This window comes from Maniola jurtina, chromosome 16 (genome assembly GCF_905333055.1).
Source record: "Maniola jurtina chromosome 16, ilManJurt1.1, whole genome shotgun sequence".
In the NCBI taxonomy this organism is placed as follows: domain Eukaryota; kingdom Metazoa; phylum Arthropoda; class Insecta; order Lepidoptera; family Nymphalidae; genus Maniola; species Maniola jurtina.
The window spans coordinates 3,882,979-3,896,443 of NC_060044.1; positions in this window are offsets into that span (position 1 = coordinate 3,882,979).

Below are 13,465 nucleotides of genomic sequence, written 5' to 3' on the forward strand. Positions count from 1 at the left end.
AAAAGTAGCATCTACTTATAGTACGCGACAGGTCGAGATGGCAATCGGAGTGGGGATCCCCGCACATACAGCCCCTGCGCTATACCGTAAAAAATCAAAGAATTCGTTCTCACGAATTCTTTGATTTTTACGGTAACAGCGTGACAACCGAAAACGGACGCAAGCTACTTTTTACCTCATAGCCCGATTGCTATCTCGACCTGTCGCGAATTACTTGGTGGTCTGCGTGTTTGAATGAGGTCCCGATTATCATCACACATAGTAAGTACTTAGGCTAATTCTAAAACAATTAATTCCACTTATAATTGGACTTTCAACACAATAAATAACTCGTAAACAAGGGCTGTAACAAAATTAGAAGCGACGCCGTATGGCATACGTCATTTAATATTAAAATTATATAACCGTGGCGACCCTCAGCAAGCCCCTTCCTGGGCGCCAAATGGGCGATTTTTTACATTCAATTATTTTCTGTCCCTCGTTTATGCTTTATATAAATTGGTCTGTCTCTACTCTCTCCCTTATAAATGGTATCTCGATAGCAACATGGTGTGGGCGGTGGTGACTGATGACGTAGCTGCCACTGAGTATACGATCTACTCATGTGGTATAGGTAGGTAAATACGTAGGCATTGGTGATTTTTCGATTGCTTGTTTATGGCTTCCTGTAAAATTGATTCCTTTCTGAATTTTGGATTGAACTTTGAACAATTCAGCAAAAAAAATTATATCCAGGAGTGTGTAAAGCGCGCTCCGTTTAAAGGAAAGATTCTTACTTGAATTGAACTAAAAGGTGATTTTACCTAAACAATTTTCTCTACAAATTAATATCTGTGACTGTCGCATGTAACAGATTACTATAAAAACATGTAGATTCAAAGTTACACGGGTTCAAAGATATGTATGCAAATCTTGTCTATCAATCTAAGCTTGCTTTACTCTTAAAATGCTATAAATGATGTAAAAACTGCACTGAAATCGACAAAGAAGTTAGAAGGTTTAGCGATAAGTACCTATACAGACAAAGAGTTGCGCATGAGTTGCGACTTTTGTTTTGTGAAACATAAGCAGGTAGGTACGTAGGTAGGACTATTGTTCTGTTAGTAAAACGTAATTATATACTAAGTATTTATTTTAGTGTACCTAAGTAGGTTTTAAGAGGTAGGTATAATATAGATTTAAATAGATAACATAATAAAATATGCTATATGAGATTCACCCACTCGGCCAGTTGCCTTGGCAAAGATCTCATAACCTTTGAACTGTGAATTGGATTGGATGGCTTTATGCAATGTGAACTCGGTAGATTAGCAGGTAGGTACATAATTATTATTTACTATATAAAGACTGCGGATGCGTAGTGCATACTAAGTAATTAGTTATTGACCTTTGACCTATGTGACCTTACCTATAATCTCATCTTGATAGTCAAAAATAAAATAATATTCAAAAATTGATATATCCAACTTCTTGAAAATAAAACAATGGACGAACGGTTCATACTCATTTCAAATATAAATTAAACATTTTCTGAATGAGGTAAGTAGGTAAGTATATTAGCATCTATTCGTTATAAACACCATATTGAATTTGTCCTGACGTCATAATATTATAGACTATGATATTCGGATCGCTAATACAAAGCCAAGAATACTTACCTCATTTATTGAAATCTAATGAGGAGTTTGGCAATTGTTCGGCAATTTGGGAACCGTCGCGTCGCGTTGAACCGACTGACATTGCATATATGATAAGTAGGTCTGGTAAAAAGTACATTTCAAAGTATCAATATTATTTTGTAGTTAGAATTTGCAATACGTATGAAAGTCGTCCAGAGTCCCTCTCTCGGACAAGCCGAGTCAGGTCGGTTTATATCTCTGAAAATCCCATATCCCCTACAAAAATCACACGGTCGCCCGCACCGACCGTACGTACATTACAGAATTAAGATTTACTGAAAGAGACCTTTGGCGTTTAATACTTAGTTTTTTAATAATAATCATAATCATAACATGGATTCACACGTGGATAAAATAACAGATAGTAGTACGCTGGAGCCGAACACAACTTTGTTGATATTTGATCTAAAGTAACACTTATACAAGTGTAAATTAAAAATTTATAACACCCCCGACAAGTGAAGGTTACAGTAACTAGAAAAGAGCTGATAACTTTCAAACGGCTGAACCGATTTTCTTGGATTATAGCTGAGAACACTCTCGATTAAGCCACCTTTCAAACAAAAAAAACTAAACTAAAATCGTTTCATTAGTTTAGGAGCTACGATGCCACAGATAGATACACAGATACACACGTCAAACTTATATCACCCCTCTTTTTGGCTCGGGGGTTAAAAATATGCTGAAGCTTTTGAAAATTAAATATCACTCCAAGCTAAAATCTTCAAGAATTCAAATTAGCGAAGCGTAGTGATATCAGAAAAACACGAGAAATAAATTGACGTGAGAAACGATAGGCATTTGATTTTTACGAGTCCTACCTTCCTCTTTGAGTTCTACCTACCTTTTTTTATTATTCAAAATAACAAAAAAAAAAATTAAGTACACGTTACAATGGTTGACTCCAGTTTAAACCACGTAGGTTTATTTGCTGGAGTCCTATCCGGAACCGTACATAGAGTGAACCTAAAAATAAGTTCTAATTTGTAACTGCTTTTTAACTAGCGTAAATTTTCGAACAGACGCATTTTTAACCCCCGACCCAAAAAGAGGGGTGTTATAAGTTTGACGTGTGTATCTGTGTATCTGTCTGTGTCATCGTAGCGCCTAAACGAATGAACCGATTTTAATTTAGTTTTTTTTTGGTTTGAAAAGTGGCTTGATCGAGAGTGTTATCTTAGCTATCATCCAAGAAAATCGGTTCAGCCGTTTGAAAGTTATCAGCTTTTTTCTAGTTACTGTAACCTTCACTCGTCGGGGGTGTTATAAATTTTTAATTTACACTTGTAGAATAATAAAAAAAGGATTTCACTATTGACGTACTATAAGTTAATATTATGTATTATTTAGTAGGATAGCTATGCCACATCTAGTTAAACTACCAACTAAACATTTTTCCCTGTGCTTGTTTTTTATATATTTTCTGATACATTTCTTTCCCAATGCATCTTGAGGGGAGATATTATTTGTGTGATAGTATCGCTGAGGCGTTATGAATATAGAGTGCGCTTTAATAAAGTAGTTTCTTGTATGTCTTTGAGATTCCGATTGCATTTTTTAGTAGATTTGATTCCTATCCTCTATCGTTGCGGCCTAAGAGGATTTTTTGGAATAGTTTGAGCCTGCTACTATTTTTTGAGATCGCAAATATACTTAAGTTTTGTTCGAGAAAATCCACTTCTATGTCAACCTAATCCTAATGCCAATTGGATCACGAATCTGCCTTTCTGTTACGATTGACCGGCAGTGACTGTGGCAACATAGCAAAGCCTATCGTTTATTAATTAGGCCCCTAGTATAAGAATGGTAGAGCCGTGATAGCCTAGCGGCTAACAAGACCGCCTCCTACTTGGAAGTTCGGGGGTTCGATCCCGGGCACGCACTTCTAACTTTTCGGAGTTATCATGTGCGTTTTACGCAGTTAAATATCACTTACTTTAACAGCGAAGGAAAACATCGTGAGGAAACCTGCATGCCTGAGACATCTCCATAAGTTTTTAAAGGTGTGTAAAGTCTGCCAATTTGCAATGGGCCGGAGCGTGGCGGACTATGGCATACTAAACCCTTCTCATTCTGAGAGGAAACCTGTGCTCGGTAGTGGGCTGGCGATGGGTTGATCTGATGATGATGATGATGATAAGAAGATAGGCATCCTGCTGAAAAAAATTGGTTGTCTGTAAAGTCGGTTTACTGACGATAGTTGAACGTGACAATAAAGGCCGATTGTGCTTCTTTGTCGCTCGTTCCACGCTCTCGCTTGCACTTCAAGCCTTACATGGATCGCCTCAGAGCGAGGTAACGCCGCATGAGTCAAGTTTTTTCGTGCGTGCAGCCGGCTCTATTGAATTATAAGACGTTGTCACGTCAAAACTCTGTGGTAGGCATTACCACAAGTGCCTACTACAACTTGAGCAACAATATCAGTAAAGACTAAACTAAAGACCATTTGTATTGTATGCTTGTACCCTTACAGTATGGGTCACGTAACATTTGAAGTACGAAGCAGATCGAATACTACACGCATTGAGCGCAAACGATCTTATATCGGCTCGTAAAGAATACGGCTTTTAGCTGTATACGTAGCACGTGACCTGGCGATCAAACTGCTCTGTGATCGCTTTGTTTCTCTGTATGATCACTTTGGTTCCCCATACGCTATCAATGGCAATATTTAGATACGTAATGCCCGTGAAAATGTTTGTATTGCAACATCTGTTTTAGTAGTAGATTTATTAGTGAGAGATAGTTGGTATTCAAGACTAAATAAATATTTCAATTGATGGCTGTTAGACGACGGGTGCTTTAATGAGATATCGGCTCGTTATCTTTGTGAACACGACTTTGTGACCACGAAACCATTTTACGAGCTTAGAGAAATGTACGATATTAATAAACATTCGTCGATACGGCATACGTACTATATACGACAAGAGAAGAACAAACATAAAACAAACGTAAGCTGACAGTAGGTACGGTTACCTCGTAAACTCGCTCCAATAATCCGCCGTCAGCGGAAAAAATAGCCATACTAAAAAAACTCCTATCCGTACCTAATAACCCGCGAATATTATCAAAGAGTCGTTGGGTCATAACCCGAAATTGGTTTCGGGGTCCGTAAGACCCCAGTTTTATATGTCGCATTATGAAGGCCGTCAAAGGAGTTCACGTAGAAAATCGAATCTATATACGGTGATATTGCCGTCGCCGGTCCTGGCTGGCTTCAGATAATAAAATAATATACCTCTTTTTACGCCATCTTCTTTATACGTTCTGTTATAGGCTGCGGTGCTCTGTGCGGAAAACTCGCTCACACCACCTTACACGTGCTCGTTCATTTGTGTCCGATTGTCTTTGTATTGTGTGCGGCTTGCTTTATCATGCGGTCTTGATTAGGGTAACGGTGTTGATGGGCTCACTTTTGAATAACTTTACTTATGACTTTTGCCTGTTCCTCAAAAGCCTTCCCAAACATAGGAATCTACAATTGATTTTATTTTATTACAACTTATAGCTCTTGATTGGGCCCTCACCTGATATAAGAAGTCAATCGGTACCTATTTACTTAGTTTCCTTTTGATTTATGAATTTTATAATTGTAAACCCCTAGTTTTTGTTGCTTATTAACTTATTTTAATACTTAGGACTTTTTCCACTTTGATTAAATTATAAAATAGGTAAAGTTTAAAACTTTTAGGGTTTTTAGGGTTCCGTACCTCAAAAGGAAAAACGGAACCCTTATAGGATCACTTTGTTGTCTGTCTGTCTGTCTGTCCGTCGTGTCTGTCAAGAAACCTATAGGGTACTTCCCGTTAACCATGTAATTTAGGTAGGTCTTATAGCACAAGTACAGGAATAAATCTGAAAACCGCGAATTTGTGGTTACATCATTAAAAAAAATTAAAATGTGTTTCAATTTTTTTAAATAAGATAACTATATTAAGTGAAACTATATCACTATGAAAGGGCTTTACCTGTACATCCTAAAACAGATTTTTATTTATTTTTATGTATAACAGTTTTTGATTTATCGTGCAAAATGTTGGAAATATAATATAATAATATCAAATAAAACTACAAATGCTACTTATATAAAAAAAATACAAAATAAAATAATACCTCCATAATTTATCGAACTAAAATATTTCTATAAAGAGCGTTTCAAAAATATCCTAAACTTAAGAACAAAACGTAATAAAGTGCCATAAAGGCTCTCCTCTTTGTGCGGCAAAAATCTCTAGGATGGGAGTAATCGGGCATTTTACATAAGAAAATAATATATTATTCAAAATCTACCCGCGAACACACCGCCCCATATACTTATCGGTAATAATGCCCGCTCTCCATTCCTGCTGACGGCAAAGTGGTATAAGTCAAATTTTATACATTTTTATGTTTATAAAACACTTTACTACAAATACCTACCTACTTAGGCAAATTTTATGCCTACGTCATAGTAGTTATAGCGTTAAGATATTCATGGAACAGGCTACTAGGAAAAATAACAGTTTGTGAATACAACGCATTAATAACAGAAGCACCTATGTAGTTGCAAATTCGATCGCTTGATAGTAATTTTTACAATATAATTAAATATTTACTATAGAAGCGAAAATTTTTGCCACGTCACAAAGTTAGCTTGTATACTGCGTCCCTACATAATTACTATATTATCTTTGTCGTTTAAGTATGTACGGGAACACGAATCCTTTCTAAGTATTTCGAGTTTAGATACTATTATAATCCGGGGGTTGATTGCGGTAAAATGACAGCTACAATGTGATATCACAATAACCAATGATTGGCCGACACTCTCTCATTATTGGCTGAAATCCATTGTTGCAGCAGAAATACCAGAAATTTAGCCAATCCCAATAATAACTAAGATTGTAGTGATGATTGATGCAGCTTTCCAGCACAATCAATTAGATATATTTGTACCTAATAGGGAGTATCATATTAGGGTGTATTTATGTATAACTAGAAGATGCCCGCGACTTCATCCGCATGGGTGTAGGTTTTTGAAGATCCCGTGGGAACTGTTTGGTTTTCCGGGATAAAAAGTTGCCTATGTCAATAACAGGGACGTAAACTACCTCGGTATCAAATTTCATACAAATCGAGGAGGAAGGTGTATGATTGAAACTCAGAAGTCTGGCTAAGCAACATTTTTTAATTTTTGTTAATTTTGCACTTAACCACTTTACCTCATGCTCGCTCACCTCCTGGTCTCAAGTCTGCAAATAAAAATAGAGGCAGCGAGACGCGAGCAGCAAATCCACCGCTCAGCGCCTCCCTATTATGATATTTCTTGATTCAGAACCCTCGGCGATAAATGATGGTCTTCGGAATACATTTTAGAGATTTCCTCATCTCTAACAGTTAGGTAACTTTTAGTTACCTTCTTTTTCCGCTGGGGAAAATGCAATTACGCTTCCCATAAAAAAGCAGGTAAGTAGTATGTGGTACTCACTGGCTCTACCAGGATACTTACTAAAAACCCAGCGGCACAGTCTACTTAGGATCCTGGGTTTCCGATGCAACTGAGATGTCCTAACGTTGAGCCCATTTACGCATATTTTATATGGCTTGGGTTTGATTTCCGGCAGGGGCAATACGAAAATTTTTAGTTAGTTTTTGCTTTGGTAGGGATCACACTAATAATTTTGTAACTTAAAATACTTTTTGCAGTTAACGGCATATTAGATACTAGCTGATACCCGCGACTTCGTTCGCGTGGATGTAGGTTTTTTAAAATTCCCGTGGGAACTCTTTGATTTTCCGGGATAAAAAGTAGCCTATGTGCTAATCCAGGGTATAATCTATCTCCATTCTAAATTTCAGCCCAATCCGTCGAGTAGTTTTTGCGTGAAGGAGTAACAAACATACACACACACACACACACACACACACACATACAAACTTTCTCCTTTATAATATTATATATAGTGTGATCAAGAAATCAATCAGGCAGTTTGCATCTACTACTGGACATAGGTTTTCTGGAAGCGCAACACCACCACTCACCACACACCACTACTCACTCTTTACTTTCCTTTTTAAGGTTGTCAGTCCTGGTTAGGTCAAAAGGTCAGCCAACACTGACCTTGCTGGTACGCAGTCTCTACTCCAGAATATCTAGGTAGGTCTGCCCCAGCGGCCATTGGTTTTGCGATAGACATAGATATAGGACGGCAGTACCTATTATTTAACAACCATAAACAAAAACTTCTATCTGACCAATGCTTAGGTTCCTCATTATAGGCCACACATTCATCCCGCATCTGATCCGCCGGGTGAATACGGCTCAATGGAGTTTTTTTATTCAAAATAAGTCCTCAAAAAACCCACCCCAGAAGCCAAATGGCCCAGAATTTGTTTAAATTGTCACGTACAGACACCGCGCGGTTATACAATCCCCTGACACCGGTTCTCAACTTTTTATTGTTAATGAGCCTTTATTTTTTCGTATTGATTTTACGTAGTACAAAATATTTTTGTCTGAAGAATAAATTTTTATCTGAAAGATAGAGTTAGGTTAGTTAAGGTTAATGTTAGAAATAGGAGATTTTTGACTTTATGGGATTTGAAAATAGTTATTTAAATTTAAATTCAACATCTGTCAATAAATCTAAAATCTTAGTTGCCTTTTTTTTAGCTATACTACTTGCATTTACCAATTTTTCACTGAAATGATTTAGATCAATTTAGAAACTTATACGGGCTAAAATAATAGTTTTTAGCTTCATAATAATAAGTTAAAGTATTCCTCCTGAACTTGACAGATCCAACTGCAAATCCTATCATTACTTTTATAAATGTGAAAGTGTATCTGTTGTTTGGTATGTTCTTGAATCACGCCGCAACGGAACAATTGCCATAATTACCATAATAAAATGCCATAATTTCTTTTTAAATTTTTGTATGGATATAGTTAAAGACCTGGAAAATAAACATGACTGACTTTTTATCTCGAAAATCAAGTAAATAAGTTAGTAGTAGTTTAAAATATATAAATTGCTAAATATTTAACTTTTTTATTTCACACATATATAAAAAAGTAAAATGTTTAGCTATTTTTCTATTAAAGGTTTGGATGCATTAAAATATTTGAGGACCACTGAATTTAGACATACGGTGAAGGGTTAAAAATGCATCGTAGCGTCATAAAAAAAGTTCACTACAGATATCGGATTTTAAATTTTAAAATGTGCATTGTATTGAGCTGCAGGGTTCGGAAATCGATTGGTGCCATCGACAAAGGGTTAACCATTAATAAAAAAAAGTTCATTGATTTTAGATGCGGCAGCTTGCGACTGGATCGGTTAATTTTGTCTGTTAACTAGCTGACCTACTTATTGAACTTCGCATGGTTGTTATATCGAAGTTTTTCTTAAATATTTTTAAAAATTAAGGCAACAGAGCCCTATTATACGTTTTCAAGTTAATGTTAACTGTGCATAAATATGTCATTTAGTAGTTATCCACGGGAACGGCCTTTTCTGTCCATACTAACAACTAATAACAGATTTAGTATACTTAAGGGCATCTTGAAAGTAACTTAAAAACTAGGTAACCTACTAATTATAGTACGAACAGGTAGTAGGTACAGTAAGTACCTTGTACGATGGCGGAACCCTTCGTGCGCGAGTCCGTCTCTCGTTTGACGGATTTTTTAAGTATTGAAATAGGTAAAAAACCGGCCAAGTGCGAGTCCGACTCGCGCACTGAGGGTTCCGTACTCGGGTATTTTTTCCAACATTTTGCACGATAAATCAAAAACTATTATACATAAAAATAAATAAAAATCCGTTTAAGAATGTACAGGTAAAGTAAAGCCTTTTCATATGATAATTGGTATAGTTATTTTATTTTGAAAATTGAAACACATTTTAATTTTTTTTAATGATGTGACCACAAATTCGCGGTTTGTAGATTTATTCCTGTACTTGTGCTATAAGACCTACCTACCTGCCAAATTTCATGATTCTAGGTCACCGGGAAGTACCTACCCTATAGGTTTCTTGACAGACTCGACGGACAGACAACAAAGTGATCCTATAAGGGTTCCGTTTTTCCTTTTGAGGTACGGAACCCTGAAAATGAAATTCAGTAGGTACAAATATTCTGCGTGTTTTGTAGTAAAGAGGGAATAGGTAACGAGTAATCTCGTTATATCGGCGGGATGTGACATGAAGGTGGAAGTATTTCATGGACGAGCGCTCAAAGCTGCTCATCGGGACGTTATTGATACGCTTTTAATCCTTCACTCCATGTTTGCGAGGAAAATTGATGAAACAACAACATATTTTTGTATGGTAATATTTGTTTATCGAGTTGACGGGGCTACTTCCTGAGACATCAATAATGTGATGACATGTATGGGTAGTGTCCGACCGAACCTTCGTTTTCGTGATTATTATCAATATTCCAAACCAAAAAGAGCTAAAAAACCAAAGTTTTCAAAATTTTTTAGAGCAATAGGCATACCTACCTATAGATTAGGTATGTAATGATTTATCTGATGTGTAAAATTTCAATTAAAATATTTAAATCAATATCTTAATCGCTATCTATATTATTTTGAGTTTCGACCAAGATCAAATATATAATAATAAAGTTAGTAAATAACCCACCCTGCTGCCAGTGGGATCCATTTTATCATATTTTTATTCAATGTTTTTTTTCCGTTACTTTTGTTTTTTTGTCGTTTATGTTATTTTATTTCTCTTTTGTTTCTGTTATTTATTGATTTTGTTGTTGATGTTATTTTATTTTTTGTTGTTTCTGTTATTTTTTCTGTGTTTCTGTTATTTTTTCTATGTTTCTGTTATTTTTTCTGTGTTTCTGTTATTTTTTCTGTTGTTTCTGTTATTTTTTCTGTGTTTCTGTTATTTTTTCTGTTGTTTCTGTTATTTTTTCTGTGTTTCTGTTATTTTTTCTGTTGTTTTTGTTATTTTATTATGTGTTGTTTAAAAATAGGATAAAATGGGAAAAATAAATAAATGAGAGTAATAATAAAAAAAAAGTTAGTATAATGACACACATTAAAACTAATGTTAGTAATCTTAAAACTATTTACCTAATCCTATAGGTAGACATACTCAATACAGATATGTATTAACAAAATCATAACTCTTCCTTTTGGCTTTGCCATAGTCGGGTAAAAACTACGTAACTCTTTCCAATTTTCTTATAATATAAAAAAGTAACAAATCCACGCGACCTGCTTGCCCGTAAACTACGACGCCGTCATTTTTCACCGGATGATAAACAGCCCCGGTACAATACAAGTTGGCATAATCGAATTACCGATACATAATCGATACATCGAATATTCGAATCGAGTGCTTGGACGTATCTGTATAATGTTATATTGATGATTCTAGCACAGACTGATTAATGGATCTGCGTTCTTACATACAATGAATACCGAGCCGTGCGCGTTTTAGGGTTAAACTCTTACTGTTACAACAAATGACTTAGGATTCATTGCTGGTTTTCCTTCTTCTGAAATTCGAACCATTTGTAAAAAAGCAGCAATGTATGAAATTAAATCGACGCATACGTGTGTTTTTGGTTAGTAATACAGTGGTGAAATGTAGGGTTGTCGCCGCAAACGTGACTTGTGATTTTCAATGTATTATTAGGCAAGAAAAAATTCACGATAGGCTTGAACTAAGCTTATGCGTATATTTTATTGCTAAGATATAAAAACTGTTCTCTTCAGGAATATTTGTCAAAAACTCTGGGGCTCTATAATGAGCCAGAGAATGAGTTCTGTTCCCACTAGGATCAGTTAAGACAAAAAAAAAAAAATAGACTACAAAATTTTGTTCTGAGTTATACACTATTATAACTCAGAACAAAAATACATGCTATAAAAAAAAAACTATTTTTGTTTTCCCATAGTTTTATCCAGTCTTCATGTTGTAGCAACCGTTATCTCTGAAACAAAGTAGGCAAGTAATATGAAAAGTGTGATTACAAATATGAATCAAACTCTTTTATAGGTAGCTATCGCCAACGATTCTATGGCAAATGCAGATCGATAAAAATTAAATTCAATTAAATAATGGCGGTGTTTTATTTACCCTTTACCGACTGCAATTTAATGCAATCTCAGCTGGAGATCATCAATACCCTGTGGTGAATTAAAATTATTACTCACTGGGTGGTTAGCGCTTTTAATTGATGAACTATAGGGGTACCTAGTAGTAGTGCTTAGGTACCATACCAATGAGAGATTTAGAGTAGGTACTCTTACGTATGTATATAGATAAATAACGTTAGATATATATACACACATAAGATAGATATGACTGAGAGAAAATTACGATGTGTCTATAGGTACCTACCTACTTAAGTACCTATACTGTTGAAGGGGAAAGCAAAGGGGATGATGAAACTCAAATTCAATTTATTTCACACAATTTGGGCGCCACCAATTACTTGTCCACTCGTTTACCGCCACCTTCTTCAGGTCATCGGTCCAGCGAGCTGGAGGTAATCTAGTCCTGCATTATACTTTATGTGCTTCACTTCACACAGTCTTTACACCCTGACTAGTTCTTAACCGCACTCATTTACTCCAAACAAAAACTTAACCCTAAATACTAAAAGCACAAAACAAATACAGTTGCGTAAACTTAACCCTTAAGATGTCAATTTCGCTATCAGCTCGTGGGAACGCGGAAGACGCTACCCACCTGGCAACACCGTAACATAACTGTTCGCTCAAACAAAAGGCAAACCCTTTCGTATCCGCTACGGGTCGCTAAGACCCGAACATCAGTTTTAGATAGGGTTCCCATATTGCGTTTTGATTTTCCCGGATAAGTCCTACTTTAAAAAATATCAATCCATATTTCCTAACTCGTGCAGGTCAGATAGAGTCTTTAGTTTAATTTTTTTATTGTTTTGAAATGAGTCACTGTTGTTTCAACTTTCTAACATCATTTTTATAGTTATAATAACTCATAAGTTACCAATGATGTACTTGTTTATATAATTGATTTTTTAATTTATAGACTAGTGTTGGACATCAATTATTAAACTTGCTGTCAAGTAATGATGCATGCTTGACGTGAAGATGCCTATTCAGTCTTGATTTGAAGGTGTCGTGGAAAGTGGAGGGGCAAACTGATACCAGAATCTAGCGTTCCATATTAAAAGTAGAAGGGAAGACAAAATAACTACCCTGAAATACTACTGTGTAATGTAAGCTTCTCAAATCCCAATGTACCAAAATCCTAGCCCCAGTCTTCAGAACTCTCTAGATTTTTCACAGCTGTTTGTGTCCTACGTTTGTAAGCGATCATGGCAACCCTAGTTACATCTAATCAAAGGCTAATATGACAGGTGGCGGCAGATGCGTCTTGATTCGCGTGAAATTATTTTTCTTTAAAACTTTTTTACGACGGCCATCTTTACGATCGGATCTCACGTCGTCTGATGAGGTGTGAAAATTAATAGCTCCTTTTCGATATTGTTAAAGATCGCTTCCATAAATTATCGAATTAAATTCATATCAGTAGGGTTAAGTTAACGTTTCGTTCTCTATGGGTAATTGAAAATTTTCATAACTTCTTTTGACAGCTTTGGTTATTAGTATATCGTGGTAAATACGTGAAAAAAAATGCTAGAAAGTGCATGCAGCATGAAAATTACTTGTTGAATGCACTGTTGAAACCAAACTGCCGAATGTTAATAGAAAAAATAATGTAAATTGTAAACTATCTACGTCATAAAATTACAGTTTACTGTCTATATTGTAAACTATCTATATA